Genomic DNA, 17,564 nt, shown 5'->3' with positions numbered 1-17,564 from the left:
CCTAAAGACTGGGATGTTTAGAATCTGGAATGTTTTTTCTCAAGATCCAGTTAATATATTTGTCTATAAATCTCTACCAATAGGATGTAGCAGGGGAGTCAGTAACACTGGAGCTGCCCCATGTAATCCCAGTTATATGATGCTACATCTCTGTGTGGCTCCTCCATTCACATTTCAGCTGCATCTGGTCTTGATCTTCATTCCATATGGAACTTAGCTGAAACTCTCCTCTGCCCACTCATTGTGTGAGTGCTGGAGATGTGCCTATGACAGCTTTTAGGACTCATGCTTTTGCAGCGTTCTATTGGCAAATCACGCTTGCATGTTCACGCAAATACAATTTCATTGTATTCTAAATGCTTCGGTAGTCCAGCTACCATCCCACCCATGTCTTACATTTACCTTTAGAGGCCTGATGTGAAATCAAGATAGTAGTATTTTTCTTTTTTAGAGGGAAATGAAGAACTGAGAAGCTGTGTTTTAAAGTCAAATGTAGAGCACAGACTTTCACCTGAATCCCATGAGCTGTACCTGAGCTGTCCAGTTATCCATTTCTGCAGCTGGTAAGCTGCCTCTGGTTTGCTACTCAGGTTTTCCTCCTTGAAACTGAGCCTTCAAACCTATGATAGAAAACAGTCTCTCTTTTCTTTCCATTGTTACATCTAACAGAACCCCCTCTATCATCTTTGTGTTTGACTTGTCTCCTTTACACTGTCCAGACAGGTGTGTAGGATTGTATCTTCCTCTCAGTTCTAAATGTAAAAATGTAAGGTTGTATTTTTTCCTTGCAAAGTATTTATTTATTTAAATTCATCTACCCTAGGATATACTGTTTCTAAACCTGTTGCCTGATATTTTGTTACACCATTTATTTTATTCTTTCATACTTGTTAAGGAACCCTTCAAGTCTGACCTCTGGCAGTCACACTCTAGCCTAACAATGCCAAGCATCATTGCTACTGAATGTATTAAACAGAGCAGCATCTCCCACAGGCTGACACACTCTTGAAATGTGCTGTAGCAGGTTTTAGATTTTTTTCCCAATTTCTTTCTGGTGTATCTGTATATATTTCATGAAGAAAACTACCCTGCACCATTATTGCCAGAACATGATAATTGGTGTCGGTAGATTCTCTGTCAACAATTTTGTCATGTTGGCAACTTAGACTCTTGCTGGTGTTTGGAAGCCAATCAGCATGCACTGCAGATATACATTTTGTGTGCACTGCTAGGAGAATTTCATTGCAATCATGCATCTATTGTGATCTGCAGACAGTCTGATTTGATTTAGAGTTCAAATGATGAACAAGATGTCAGTATTACTTGGATTCTTTCTCATGGGCCAGTAGGCATTCAAAGATTGAGATTTTTGTAACACATGATGTAGGCAGTGCTTGTACATCCTGTGTTGAGAGGATAAATATGGAAGAGTGGGGGTGGATGGAATGTAGGAGAATAGAAATAGTGATGAAGGTAATCTCACCCCTAAGGAGTTACAGCTGCACTAATTATCAAGAATTAAGAACAGGCCTGCCTTTAATAGGCCACAGCTAGATCTAATTAGAATGGGTATTGTAAAAGAGTAGGTTGGCTGGTTGAGAAGTTAGATGGAGTTTGTTGGCTGTGCTGAGAAGAAGAAGGAGTCAGTGCTGTGAGGAGCTGCCCATGAGAACTCACCAAGAAGGTACAAAACCTTTGCAATAAGATGGCAACAGAAGAGTTCAATATTTTCTGTTCCCTCCCTTTTTAAGGAACTGTAAGAGATGGGAAGCATCAGTTCTGGATACCTACCATAGCATGGACATATTTTTAGCCATTGGTCTTGCTGAATTATGTGCTGCCTCTGGTGCTGACTTAAACTAGAGCTGAGGAAGCAGTCACAGGCTGAGACTGCAGCCTGGTACTGCTGTGAGCCGGTGCTGTGATGTTTGGAATACCAGATTTAAAGACTGAGGATGAGTTTCAGTCCTATCATCTCAATGGCTTGTGAGCTGCTCTCAGGAGATTTTAATTCCAAGTGAAATAAAGTGAAAAAGCACAGCAGTAACTTGTGCCATTTCCTCTTAGCTTGTAGAAACAAGACTCCTATGGGAACTGAACAGCAGAAATGTTCATGTACACTTTTGCATGAGGATGTTGTTACTTTTCAGTTTTAGTAGGATTTTGCCTGTAGAGTAAGGCTATCTGTATTAAACTCTAAATTGGATTGCCTGGGCAGTTCATTGTTTTCTACTACTTTAGTGGTATTGGGTTTTATTTTCTTACAGATGCTTGACCATGCCTTTGTGTGAGATGGTAATTTATCCTGTGCTTAGAAAGAGATAACACTTTTAAGTCATAGATGCAATTACCGGGATATTGCCAAACTCTTGAATTCATAACCTTGCTTTCTAAGTGATTAAAGAAATGAAAGCTACTTTCTAAATTGAAAAAAACCACCTGTTAATTCTGTCGGTGGGCAATTTCTTTTGAGGAATTTCTGCATGAAAATTTTATTGTTTAAACAATAGCTCTCTTTTTCATGAGGAGGAATTTAGGTATTATAAGTAACAATCGGGGCTTTAAAATAATTTTACTTGCTATTTTAAATTTCATTACAGATAGGATACTAATAATAGTAAAGGCTAAAACTGATTAGCTGAAATAAATTTTTGCTTTCTCTGTTCTGGGGGTGGGGAAATAAATTTTAAAGAATTTTTCTCAAGGGTATCAATGTGAAATATAGGATAAACCAGGGGATTTTTTTCTGTTTTATTCCTATTCTGATGCTGTTTAGGGAATGCAGGGGGACAGCTGCCAGTATAAAAATTTTTCCTTTTTGCTGTTTTCTTTGGGAATGGTTTTTAATTCTTGTGGTGGTCACTGAAGTTATTTTCAAGTATGTCACATTTCTTAGTTTTCAAGTGTTATTGAGTTATGCCCTTCAGTACAAAGGTTGATTACCCCATGGCTAATTTAAGCCTTTGACCTTGCCTAATATGCAAATTAAACACAGTTAAGCCAGCAGTGCCTTTTACTGAGCTGTGTTTCAGGATGCTTTGAGGCAGTTTTATGCTTCTAGCCTGGAAGATGGGTCATCCTTGTTTTCATCCCTGATTTCAAATGGTGCGTAGGAGGATTCCACAACTTCACCATACTCTGAGAAAGCAGAGACAATTTTGTTGCTAGGAAACCATGGAGGACCTATACTGTACTGTCTTTCCAAATGTTTATAGCTAGCATCAGTTACTTAATTAACTTCTCTAATCCTGTTCTTTATGCTAGCATCCACTTTTTATAGTCATGCTGTTTGTTACATGCTTCTGTATCCTAGAAAATGCATTCTTGCTGTGGTTATTTCTGTATAGCTTTATTTAACACACAACACCTAACTTGCCTAGCATTTCAAATTAGGTTGTGTTTGGAAAGCTGTTATTTATTCACATAATAATGATGCCTATGTATCCTGATTTATTAGAACAGGTAGGTCACACTTTCCCACGAAAGACAAATGCTGAAATCCCCAGAGCTGCACATTTTGTGTAGAACTTCAATAAATTGGACATTATCAGGACAAGTGTTAAAGCATTCAGTGTTTTGCAGCTGACTGGGTCTGGATGCTTCTTTACATTTGATGCTGTGGCTCTGACCTTACAGCCGTGAGTGGTACCTGCACACTGGCAAGATGACAGAACCCATGAGATGGATTTCAGCCCAGGAGGGCTCCAGCTGTGACTGAAAGGGTGATGCAGCACCTGGGGCTGGTCTTGGGCTAGAGTTTCTGCTAAGAAGTGTAGCACCCTTTGAGCTAAAGGGAGCCATGATCTCTGAGAGGCAATCAGAGAGGCAGGAATCAATATTTTGTGGAGCAATTCACTAACATCCACAAATGGATCAGAATGCTCGAATGGCAGAATGTTAATATGCTCATTTGTGGTTTCTGCAGAGCTTGATGTGATTTTTGGAACAGCGTGGAAACATCATCTTCATCTGACTGTGTGGGCATTACTTCATGACCATCTCTAATAGCATGGCAAAAAGCACTCTGCTGCCCACCTATCTATAAATAACTAAATATCATCAACCCAGGAATAAAATTGTATTTTATGGGTAGTCTTGGGAACATGCAACACAGGCAATTAGATTACATGCAGTCCTACAACAGTTTCACATGAATGAATATAATCACTTAGAAACTTGCTGTCCAGGCCACTTTCAGGTGAATTATTTCTCTTGCACACATGGAGGGCCTCAGAGTACCCATAAATACAATATATGAAGAACTTGAATTCAACTTTGACAATGCAAATCTATCTTTAGATTAGATCTAGGGACTTTATTGTTTCTAACAAGGTTTTTGGATTGTAGATCTTTGGTCCTTTTTTGCAGCTAAGACAAAAGACTTATGACATTCTTTTAACATTGATGGGATCAGTACTGTGGGATGTGTCAGCCTAATATCTACTCAACAATTTTATGTGAATTCTACCTATTTCCAGTATAGAATTACAGAATTATTAAGGTTGGAAAAGGCCTCCAAGATTGAGTCCAACCTTTGGTCAAACACCACCTTAAAATTAAGCCTCAGCACTCAAGTGCCACATCCAGCTGTTTCCCTGCTGCTACAACTGTTTGTGTGAGGGGTCATGGTTACTGTTTATGCTCCTTCAGGAAAAAGAAATACTAATCTGAAGGAAGGAAAAAATACCCTGAATTTCAGACTCACTGCTGCTCCATGTCATAACCTAGAATAGAGAGTGGGAGTTTGAGACAGCTGCTGGGGAAGAATTCACATTGTGATGCTTGAAGTCTCAGATTGTTTTCACTGCATGATGGACTCCCTTTGCTCTTCCAGTGCTTTATTTATCAAAGATGTGCAGAGGAAAGTAGCTCAAAAAACCCCAAGATAATGCAATGCATAATGCAGCAGTGCTGCATTTAACTAGTGTTATGTGTGTGGCTGCCAATGAGGCTGTAAAGGTACCTGGGATCAAGGATAGTCCGGGCTGGAGGGCACCTCAGGGCATTAACCAGCCAAACCTCAGAGGAGACAGCACCAGTCTGCAGGGCATCTTCCCTTTTGGTTTGTTATGCACCTGTATAAGACATGTAAAAATTAAAGAGCTAAACCAAAAACTGTAGGTAGGAGAGAATCAGATCCATCATCTGAAAGCACTTTAGGGCAAAGATAACCCAGCCATTCCTGTAACAACCGTTTCTACAGAGGTTTTTGTCATATTAAAGTTGCAATGTCTGGGTATTTGAGAAGAATGCCAAATGAAGATTGAGTCATTGGTATTTCCCATTTTCAGAAAAACAGGTGGAAGTGGAGGCTCAGCATCTCCCAGGAAGCACTGAGCACTACAAGGGATCGGAGAGTGCCAGGGAAACTGGGTGTTGGTGTGAAGGGTGCTGGAGTGGGATGATCAGATGAGCAGCACGTGGTGGAAAACCTGAGGAGGAGATAGCACTAGGTGTTTTGGAATGTGAGATTCCAAACCCTCTCTGTGCAGGGCTGAGAGGCCCAGTTCCTTCCCGAGAGCCAAAGTGCAGGAACAGATTTGTGATGGTGTCCATGGGTGGGTTGTGTAACACCACTCAGCTCCCATCGAGAGTTCCAGGGAGCAGCTGAGTCACTGCAGAGACTCATTGTGAGAGCACAACCCCAGGGCAGAGCAGTGGCTGCAGCAGGTGTTATAAGAACAGAGTCTGAAGAGGCGCAGAAAATCATCCCAAAGTCAGTGAACTGAAATGCTGCAGGGGATCATCAGGGTACTGAAGCAAGCATGCTCCTTCATGAGATAAAAAAGTTTCCCACCATTTTGAGGGAGAATGAACCCTGATTGAACCCAATAAATGGCAATAAATCACACTCAGAGAACAGCAGTCTGACTAAATGAGACCACATAACCCTAAACAGAGCATTCAGAGCCTCATTAGAGCCAACCAGGTGCCATGAAGTTATAAGTCTGCTGAGAATTTAGAGAGAAGGATCTATAGTAGTAGCTGATATCATTCTGGAGATAAAAATATCTCATCTGGGGTAAAACTGAGCCTGGCTACTCATGATTTTACTGAAGGACAGCATTCTTTGTTCTAATGAGCTCTAGGGAATTAAGAGGTCTGATAAGCAAAATTTAGCACTGAAGGAGGCAAGAATCCTGTGCTGTTGCTGTCATCTCAGAGCATCATACAATAGGCATGAGGACTGAGTCAAATATCCACAGCTGGGGTACAGTTGCAGCTAAATATTGGTATGAAGTACTGGAACTGTTAGGAGAGGAAATCCTTAGTTAACTTGTTATGTAACTTGTAAAAATTTTTACAAGTTATGCACAGGTTTAAGAGGTAGAGATGAAAATAAATATAAGTAGTACAAGGATATCGACAATCCTCACTGCAAAGCATCCAGGATCACACTGACCACTAGCCAAACCTGCTTTGGGGTAACTGCCTCAATTTCAGAAATGGGCTTTAATTGTTTAAAGTGAGATGCTGTTGATATTGAAAAAAAATGCTACATGAAGAGGCAATCTTACACAGCACCGGACAAAGTGTATGTGGGTTGGATTTAAGCAGTCCATTTTTTGTATCCCTCTAATGTGCTGTGATAAAATGAATCCTGAAATACCTTGTATTATGACTCATCTGATATTAAGATGTGTCAGTGTTCATAAACAATGCTGTTCATCTTCTGTGTGTGTGCATGTGTAAGAGGTGTAGGTGGAAGCTGAAGTTTGAGTTGTGGTGACTCAGCCTTTATACACTGTTTCTCTTATTTCTGATTTATGAAGAAATTCTCTTCTTTCCTGTGCACTGAGATGGGTGAGGTTCAAGGGCTCAGTGAGGAATGTAATATGTTCATTTCCTGGAACAATCCTGAGATTTTTATGTCTCAGATATTTGACTATTGAAAAGTCCATCTTCTGTCCCAGGCAGCAATCTGGATTTGTGGTCCTCATTTCTTCACTCCCTTTCTTTGTGATTGCCTTGAGTTAATGGAGAAATTTCACCTACCCTCCTCTCTATTGGATTCTATATGTTACTGCTAAAGTGGTTTTGTGGGTAAAGATTTTTAAGAGAAATATGCCTTTTATGATTTCCATATTCTCATTTTGTTATCTTGCCAGACTATTTGATAAGCAGCGATCAATGAGAATACAACGAAGAATGTTTATGCAAAAATTAGGGAAAGTTTTGGTGGTGATTTAGGTCTTGGTTGGTAAAGAGATGAAACAGGCTGTTCAACTTTCCACCGTGCTGGGGTTTTTTGGGTTGTTTCATTTTCAAATGAGAACTTGTATCATTATAAGTATTGTGTTCTGTAACTTTCATAATCCATCAGGTGATAAAGTCACCCTGAATAAAGCGTGAAAAGGTGACTTGTTTTGTGGCAGAGCTGAGTTCAGGCAGGGGGATGTGCCGGGGAGCCGCAGGCGCTCGGTGCAGCCGGCAGATGGAGGGATGCTCCAGATGCTCCAAGCGCTTCCCGCCTGCCAGGCACGCTCCGGCTGCAGGAGACCTCTTGCACTTTAGATACCTCGTATTTCTTACAAAGCAAGAGCCCGTGCTTCAAAAGATGGACGCTATCTTCTCTTCACATCTATGATTTGCTCAGTTTGTGGCTTTTAAACCGTTATGAATGGTGATGGCATGTAGAAATCAGGTGATCAGTACATAAATACATATATGTGGGAGTGGGGGGAGAGGGGTGGAGGGGTTGAATGCATTTCTTTTTGGCATCATGAAAACTCAAAAGCTCATAGCAGAAATAAACCTGCCAGTCTCAATATGTTGCTATGATGTGTTAATGATAGATTATGAGGCTGCAGGAGCATTGTAAGTCCGTAAATACACATGGGAGTTGCAGTTCTCCCGTGACTGTTGAGTGCAGATGTTCTGGGACTTCTCAAAAACCTTGTTGCCTCTGGTCAGATGGATGCAATATTGTTGATACAGTAATCCCTTAGTTTAGGGCAGGTTCAACCTGAGACTTTCTCTCATACCTTTATTTTGTTACCTGCTTACTCCTTGGGTGGCTAAAGCCATTTCAATGCAAAACCTGATGGAAGCTGTGGCGGCCTAGGGAGTCCTAAGAGCAGAAAGGAAAGAAGCAGTTGTGCCAGGGGATGTTGGTATGGTATTAAATATTCTCTGCCAAGTTCTGCTTCATTCTGATCCCCTGCACTTTGGGGAATAGGGGCACAGTAACAGAAGCAAGCTGTTTGTGATCCCCCCAAGTTTTCCCTTGTCTATTCCACAATGGGTTTGCTGGACCATCTCCCTCTGTTTCTTTTTATCTGGTCAGCCAGCACAGCAGGACTTTTCCCCGGCTGCCTGCCATCTGCCTGTAGACTCTCTTCTCCTTTTGTTTCCCTTTGGAAGCTCACTCCTGCGAGGCACTGAGAGTCTGCCATGCAATCCTAAACAGTCCTATTTCCTACTGATCTTTAGGAAAAATCATTGCTGGCCATCAGTGGAGAGAGTTTAGCATCTCAAGAGAAGGGATAGTGACTTGTAAAGCCAGCAAGGGCAGCTCTGCTTGAGCCATGTCTCTCACAGCCTTGTAATGATGTCCTAATGAATATTTATCATTATTTGTGATACCCTATTTTCAGCAGTTGTGTATTCTAGTAACAGCTGACAAAATGTTCGTTTTGGTTTGTAATCAAATTGTCTCTGTTTTAGCTGCTTATTATGGTGGGGATGTCACTCCCCTACCATTGTGTCTGTCATTATAACCCAGCTGGATTATTGGCAGGCTAGCAGGGTTAAAGGCATATCTATCTGAGAAGTTTCTTGTAGGATGAGGGTCTCTGAGTGGAAATGTTAACTCTTTGCACCATGTATTTATGTGCAGTGGGGTTTTTTTGTTTTGTTTTTAGCATAAAAAAAGTCTTCCCAAACTTTTAAGTGGCAGCCACTAAAATCAAACTCCTTCAGTAAGAAGCAACATAGAAATGTCCACTGATAAAGTAAAATAACAGAGTTAGACTCTTATCATTTTGTCAGTTGAAGTTGTCAATATTGTGTTACAGTAAGGAATGCTTGCTGGGTGTGTGCCACAAGAAAGCTGTGTGTGCTGTTTGGCAAAGTGCAATTAAGTAGTGATTTATTTTGAACAATAACCAAGGCCTTGGCTTGTGTGTCAGGCATTGTACATCTTTTCCTGCATCCTTATTATTAGGCCAAAACAGAAATCCAAAGGCTGATTCCTGTTACATGCACAAGGCATATGGATGAGTTTCTTTGCATGTATTCTTTATTTCACTGCAAATGCAAGCTGACACAGAAGTTGTGTATCTGAGTAATCCAAAGAAAGCTGGTTTGGAAGCCAGGACCTTTATTTTCTTTCCTGCCCATGTCCATTAACCATAGTCCAAGTGATGCATTAATAGTAAACCCTGAACCTATTTAGAGTGGCACACAGCCTTGGGTTTCAGCTACCATGCAATTATTCCAGATCTCATCAGTGAAAATAATTTAAAATTTTCCAATTACATTTAGGAATCTGGTCCAAATCTTCCAAGATTTGGAATATTTTTTGATTGTTTTCCCAGATTTAAGTCTTAGAACAACCCATGTTGGTCTGGAAACCTCTTTATACTGTTCTTTTTCCAGCTATGAAACCTACATGGAAATGCTCACTAGGCTGAAGACAAACTTTTGCCAACAGAGAGAACAGCTTTAAATAAACAGTATTTTGGGATTTCTGTTTCCCTTTTCTCAAATAATTCTGCAGTCCTGAGGATGCTCGGTTTAGGCAAACGACATTTTGATAAAAAGTGACTTTATTAAAAATTGACATTGAGCTCTAACCTAATTCTGTATGATGGATTAAACCTTTTCTAATCCTTTTTTTACCATAAGATAGTCTTTGCACGGTTAATTTTGAAGATTCAGACAAATTTGAGCTTAGTCTTACTTATATAAACTGAAGTTCATTTACATTGCAGTGGAAAAAGAATCTGGATGATTGGTTCTCCCTTTGGGAAATCTCCCTTCCACTAAAAATTGATAACAAATGGGTCTGATTCTGCTGTAGAAAAGTGTGCTGCAGTTGGGTTTTCACTCTTAAGAAGAAACTGGAGTGATTTGGATCTTCACTGTTCACAAATTCTGGACCTAGCAGTAGGAAATGTCTCCCCTTTGTACGGTATGGCACAGACCATTATGTAATAAGTTTGTCATGCAGTACATATCACACCACATCTGGTTTCTCCTTACACCCTCAGCTTGGAAATGGATGTTCAGCTGTTACCATAATGAGGGAGCTGTGCTGGCATTTTCATTTTTAAAAAGCACATTCTAGAATTCTTAAGTTAAAGCAGGAACATCCTTTCAAAATTATTGTCCGAGTTCTTGTAACAGAGTGTAGAAAGTGTTAATAATATAACACAGCACACAAGAACAGATGTCCCATGGCAGAGTTGAAATAAAATTGGAAGAAATTAACACCCAGTTTGATAATGCACAGCAATGGAAACTTTGTTCTGCATATGGGGGATCAACTTGGATGCTTACAACCCCTCCCCTTCATTATTGAACAAAGAGAAAAATAGGAACACAATAAAAATAGAAACTGATAAAGAAAGCTCAGTCAGTGCATTCATTTTTATCCTGTAGCAGAATTTCATTTGCTGATCCATTTTCTTTGCAATAATACCAATGAATTGAGCTCACCTTTAATCTCTGACGTTAACTCTTAATTGCATAGATTCTGTCTCTAAAAGGCATGAAACTTTATCCCAGTTCCAGAACATTGTTACTTAGGTCTTTTCCTGAACCATCATGTCATGAAATTTTTCCCCATATGAGGCTGTTTGAATTCAACAAAGTTGGAAATTTAAGGTGTTTAGATAAATGATTTCAGGTTTGACTTGTCAAATTTAAAGTGGAGATAAAGAAATACTGTGAATAAAACTCAGTGTCCAGTTTCTGAAAAATTGTATGTGAATGTTACATGTGGTAAACCTTTAAATTTACAGGTTTTTGTCTTCCTCACAGTTCAGAAATCTGTATACATATTTAATAGCCAAATCTCATCTTCCTAATTCAATCTTGAACTCGTGGGTCAGCAATGTTTCAGGACAATACTTAAGAGAGGATGCCACATTCAGCCTTTTTATGTGGAAATCTTTGGTAAATTTTTTGTTGTTTTGTGGTTTCATTCTGTTTTGTGTTTTTATACTGTAGATTATTCTGAAGAGATGATGAGCCAGTGACCACTTACAGGTGAATACTGTCTGAAATGCAAGAGAACTTTCTTACAAAGATGTTGTTTAATCACATGAATGAACCAAATATCTATTGCTGAATTATTCCTAGCTCAGCAAACACTTTGCTGCCCAGTAAGGACTGACAGCTACACTGTTGTTTATGGCTGCTTTATCAGAATGTTGTTGAATATCATTCCTTTTTAAAACTCAGAGCGCCAAGGAAGGGTGATTAGTAAACATCTTTACCTTTGACAGTCCATATCAGAATTTTCTACTTTGATTCAGAGTTTATGGATTTTCTGACTGCTGGTGGGAGAAGCTTTCCCACTAGGTTGGTAGATGGGAAGGTGCTGTGGTAACTGTATCATGACTGACCAGCAAAGCATTAGGATTATTCTGAATGGAAAATACAGCTTTTACTACCTTTTAAAAAAAAATATATTTTAGAAATATTTATATTTTAACAAGGTTTTTATAGTTTAACCCTGCAGTTTTTTTTTTTGACATAGCTTCAATAGGACTAATAGAAGCTGTCTTTAATTTGATAAAATACCCTTTCCCAATTGCTGGTGATACAGTGTGTCTGAGTGCCTGATGACGTTGAGATCTGCACATGTCCCTTATAATACCTAAGAACTGGAATGTCTGAGCAGCAAAAGGGAGAACTTGGATAAGGGGAGAGAGGTTTTTATAGTTTAACCCTGCAGTCTCTCAAAAATTTATTCTTTTTGTGAGTGCCAAGAATTAGCTATTGTTCATTTTTATCCAGAAAGCAATAGATCAATTTAATCAATTTAATTCTATCCTCTGTTTTTCTATTTCTGATAAAACTCAATTATCAAAACTCTTTTTACAGCAGTTGTATTAATTAGACTTTCTCCAGCAGGTAATAATCCTGAGTACTTCAGTTCTTTCAGTTTGACAATTCCCTACAGTCATGCAGAGATTGTGGAGCTATGTCAGCATCATTTTGCATGTTTTACATTGTCACAAAGAAGTTTCAAATTTTACCTTTTCAGCACTTTAGCAAATTTCCCTGGAAAAAAATATTCCTCATTATTGAAATTGTCTTTGACTGCAGAGCAAAATACTTCAATGTCATGACAGAAATACATGGATGAGTGATAGAGAGAAACTTGCAGGCTATATTTGTGTTTCAGGGATATTTCCTGTAGTCTAATCAATCAGTTTTTTGTATTTAACTGGCCTATTCAACTGCTTTGTATAGAATTTTACATCCAGTTTGAGCAAACCACACCTGAGATTTATGCAAAATATAATTTATCTTACATGCTGCAGTGGTGGGACAATTGTCTGAGGTTTGATGTGAGACAGAAGATTTTTGAGCTGTCAAACAGCAGCTTTGTTGAAAAGCAGGAGGAAGGAGTAGTTTGTAAAAACTCATGAAGAGACAGACCAGAACCACACCCTCCACAAGATTTCCTGGTGCTGCTGAAAGCCAGGCATTGTCTGCCTGACCTGAGCAAAGCTAAATAATAAATCATCTCTATTGTATTTGCGAGGATTCTTGACAAAGAAGGAATGATGAATCTGACTCCATGCTCTCAGAAGGCTAATTTATTACTTTATGATACTATATTATATTAAAGAATACTAAACTATATTATAATAAAGAATACAGAAAGGATACTTACAGAATGCTAAAGAGACAATAACAAAAACTCGTGACTCTCTCCAGAGTCTTGGCACAGATTGGCCATTGAGTCAAAATAACTCACAGCAGAACCCAATGAAACAATCTCCAAACACATTCCACATGAACAAAACAGAGGAGAAGCAAATGAGATAATATTGTTTTCCTTTTTCTCTGAGGCTTCTCAGCTTCCCAGGAGAAAAATCCTGGGTGAAGGGATTTTCCAGAGAATGTGAATGCTACACGTGTCCTAGCTAGAGACCTCTGATTTCTGTGTGTCCATATGTGTTAAATAGGCAAAGGACCTGATTTCTGACACTGGAGGTGGAGAAGACAGAACCTCACACTTTGATGTAGAAAGGCAAGAACACTCCTATAAGACTTTTTCATAGCAAAAAATGTAAACTACTGCCTGGTTCCATCACAGGGCACAGCTGAAGAAACAATCTGATTTGATAGAGACAGCATTTCTGCTTTGTTTTGTACCATTGACAGGCATGGTGAAGGTGTTGAAATTTTAGAATAAAACAATACTCTTTCCAAAGCATATTATTAAATCTTTATTGAGATTGGGCTGACTTGTGAGGAGGACCTTTCTTATTTGCACAAATCCAGATATCAAGTCACAATTTTAAAGTTAGAAAAATAGTGATGAATGAAGTATTAATTATGATTAAGTACTTGAATTAAAGATATGGGGTTTGCATGAAAAGGCCTCCTTTGGTTCAGGTACAGTTACAGTTTTCTCAGTATCTTCTTTCAAGGCTGAAAACAGCAGAATTAGAGGAAATGGTAGAGTTGCATTTGACTTGAATTCTAGGCATAAAAATATCAAAAAGGCACTCCACTGGTGTGAAGGAGAGGTCTGTAGAATGATGTCCTTCTCTGTTATGGATATGGGGAGAAAATATTGCAGCAGAGTTGGCTGGGAACAAATGGCCTTCCTGTTGCAAGAGTGTAAATGTAGCATAACCTTAGGAAAGGTACTGACAAAATCTCTTTTGGTTAAAATGGGAACAGGATAAAGTCTGTTTAGGCTTTTGTATTGCCTTTTACTTCTTTAAGAATTAGATACAGACAAGATGTCTTAGATAATCTGCCCTATGTGAGGCAAAAATATTGCATCTTTTAATACATGTTCTGAGACTTTTTAATTTCTTTACTGGTGTTTTTATGCAAAATTGAATGGGATTTTTTTTTTCTTTTAAAGTTTTTGTTGGGTGTTCTGACCAGTGATGGGGTTTTGCCAATGGATAAATTTCAAGTGTCCAGCTTTTCATAGGCATGCATGTACTTGATATAATCACCCCCACAACAATCAGTCCTTTGACATTCTTTAATAACAGCCTGACAGGATAGTTGTGATGGACAGCTCTGTTGCTTATCAGTTGTTTATCTTGTACACAAGCATCAGTCTAATAAAAGATATTTATTTCTGTGAGTCATTGCTCTAGGCCCAAAAATGATATGGCCTCTTGGCAAAAACGTATTGTTATTAATGCATGACACCTGGAAAATTATTTAAGCCAGTTTGTAATGAATGTTTCATTCTTGTTTGTCTTCAAAAGATATTTAATTCTAAAGAGATATTGGAGGCAACTTATTCCCTAAATAATTTAAAGAAGTCTTGAATGTAGCTTCTTTTGTACATTTAATTTTGAAAGCACAATAGATTTGACTTTACAGTCCAGATTTATTAACTGGTATTTTTACTCCTGTGAGATAATTAAACTGAAAATTATTTGGCAAGTGTTTTGTCTAAGCATGACTCTTGATGTGTATATTTCATCCCCATGGTGCTCTGTCATCTTCTAAGGGATAATATCAGAGTTCAAGTGTTCATCCAGTTTGTTCTCAATAGAAGCAATTGCTTTTGCTCAAGAAGTTGTGTGGTTTAGATGCAGTGATCCCATTTCAGTCTTTGTGGCCTGTGGTTTACACAGACATTTCTCTCCCTGGTACACCATTCCCCAAGGGCTGGGAGGAAGACAAAAAGGTTCTGTTTGGTGAGTAGGAACAGAGCTCTGTGCAACCACGATTAGCAAAGTCCAATTTATTTCTTGAGCTTACTTTTGTTTAAAGAGCTGTGAACACAAAATTTGTGTCTTTGCAAGAAAGCTGCATCACAACTAATAAATTAGGTATGTGGGGTTTTTTTCCTCAGATACAGTGGTTTTATATTGCTGCATGTTTGAGAAAACTGGTACATATGGGACTGAAAATAGTTAAAACATTTTCTTCTTTTCCTCTTTTTATTCCATTAAGTGCAAAAACTTTTGGGATGAGAGCGCAAAAAAAAAAAAAGTACCATTGCATATTCCTTGTTTTTGAGTAAATGAGGTTAGCAATGTGCAGGTTATTGTTTGATTTCTGCATGTATCTATGCATGTAGTTGCTGAAATAGTCCTTGTTCCTCCCTTTCCATACTAGGTTACACACAAAAGAGGTGATGTATAAAACATCTTTTAATAACCCAGCAGAATCATCATTAGCAAGGGGAGGGCAATTATTTCTCTTCATTAAACTTCTCAGTGCTTCTGTTAAAGTAATCAGGAGACTATAGGCTTTACAGCCTTGCAGAGTTAAGGCATATCCATTTCTGCATATTCTGTAACACCAAAACCCCAAATTATACTGAAGGTTTAGCAAATACTTGTGGTCAAATGGTAATTTTAGAAATGGCTCTCAAGAGGTGTTAATTAAATCTTTAGTTTTCCTAGATATGTGTTTTAACTTTGATACAGAAATAAATACAGATGTCGGGCTACTACAAGCATCTGTGAGCATTTGTTATTGAATGAAACCTGAATTAAATCTCCAAGAGCTGAAAAGGTTTTTTTTACTCTCCACTGGAAATGGATTTGAAGACAATTCAGATATAAGTGCTTTTTTTATTCCAAGGCAATTCAGAATCTGAACACGTTTTGCATGCACAAAGCCAGATGTGGCACAAAGTGCAAGCTTAATATTTCAGAATTAAAATACTATAAAAAATAACAGTTGCAAAGCTCTGCAGATGAGGTAAGCTATACAGAATCTCAGAGGTCAGGCTGAAGGAAGACAGTCTAGGATTTATGTTGTACATGGGTACTGCTGTTTATTGCTAATCAATTAGAACATGGAGTCTTTGATATTAATTTTAAAATGTGTTTAAGATTAATTTTTTCTGGCTTTCAGGAGCAATCATAAAACTTACACTTGTAAATCCCACTGGCTTTCCATGACATTTCATTAGACTCAGAATACTGAGACGAACCCCTGTAAACCACACATTGTAAGTGCTCTAAAGGCTTGGTGAGTAAATGTCACACTTCAGTTTACTTTTTAACTTTTTGGACTGGGGACCAACATGTGAATATCCACTGGATTTGTAAAGGCTCCACTCCAGTAATATTCATTAAGGGTTTTTACTGAGATCCAAGTCCACTCATTGGTATTTTGTTTGAAAGACTATGGTGTCACTGAAACAATTCTGTTATCAACTTCTTCAGAAGCCAAACACTGAAGTGGTGCTCTGGATTGGTTTAATCTCCTATTGCTCTAATCGTGTTCTGCTCCTGCTCTCTGTTCTGTGGAGAACTCCTTGAATTCTCAGAGGAGATTTGGGAATTTAATAATTTAATTACAAAAATCAATGTGGAAACAGATACATGTTAGCAGGCTTAAATAGAAAACTTTGTAAGTATTTTGAAATTTAAGTAGGTCCATTGTTGAATCTGCTCAAAAATTTATGATCCATAACTTCACAGATTTAAAGGACATGGCAAAACTGAGTTTTTAGTAGTTTATAAATTTAGACACTATTCCTGCATATCAATACTGCACACTGCATCATTGCCCCTATTTCAGGAAATATGCTGTGTTTTTGGTTGGTAGAGTGCCCACTAGGGAGTACAACTTTGTGTCATCTGCAAAAACTTACTGCTAACCTAGTTAATAATGATAAGGAAGCAATAATAAATCACAACTGGCATGTTTTAACAAGATGTATAGATCCTTCTTGAAGTGTTCTTGAATCTTGATTATGTAATAAAATTGCACATACGTATTATTAAGGTCAGTCCTGTCCCTTCCAAGGTGGGGTGTCCCAACAAGGCATTGTGTCCCAGTTCTGACAAGATGTTCTTCCTGATGGTGATGCCATCATCTTCCCCTGTGGGTTCTCTGGAGCCACATTTACAGTAGGAGCTGGCTCACCTTCCCATTTCCCTTTAGTCTGAAACTTCCTGCTGTCCCTGAGTTTTACTGGAGGTTGGAGCCAAAGTATTGTCAGGGACAGTTCCTGCTCTGCAGCCTTTGGTTAAACTGTTAATGGCTTGGTTTATGTGGGCAGATGTTCACTGTGTATGCAATCTTGTTAACTCACACCATCCTCATAGATGCAGACTCAAATGCATCCTGACATCTAAGCAAAGACATTTAAAATGGATTATTGTCCCCACGCCTTGGGGTTTTGACCAAACCTTGTCCGAGTGAAGGGGCCCATGAGTAATTAGGTCCAGAGCCAGTTACATTGTGTTTTTTTACTGTAACCTTTCCTTGAGGCAGGAGTTTATGAAATCAGCTTCATTGCAAAGATTTAATTGATACTCATAACATGCTTTGAGTTCATTAGGTGAAGCAATACAATGGATGGATGACACTTCTGTAGAATGAATTTATCTTCTTTGCATTGTTGTTAACATTAAGAGGAAGACCATGCATGCAGTTAC

This window comes from Pyrgilauda ruficollis, unplaced genomic scaffold (genome assembly GCF_017590135.1).
Source record: "Pyrgilauda ruficollis isolate IOZ18807 unplaced genomic scaffold, ASM1759013v1 scaffold23, whole genome shotgun sequence".
Classification (NCBI taxonomy): Eukaryota; Metazoa; Chordata; class Aves; order Passeriformes; family Passeridae; genus Pyrgilauda; species Pyrgilauda ruficollis.
Note: the sequence above shows the minus strand (reverse complement) of the source record.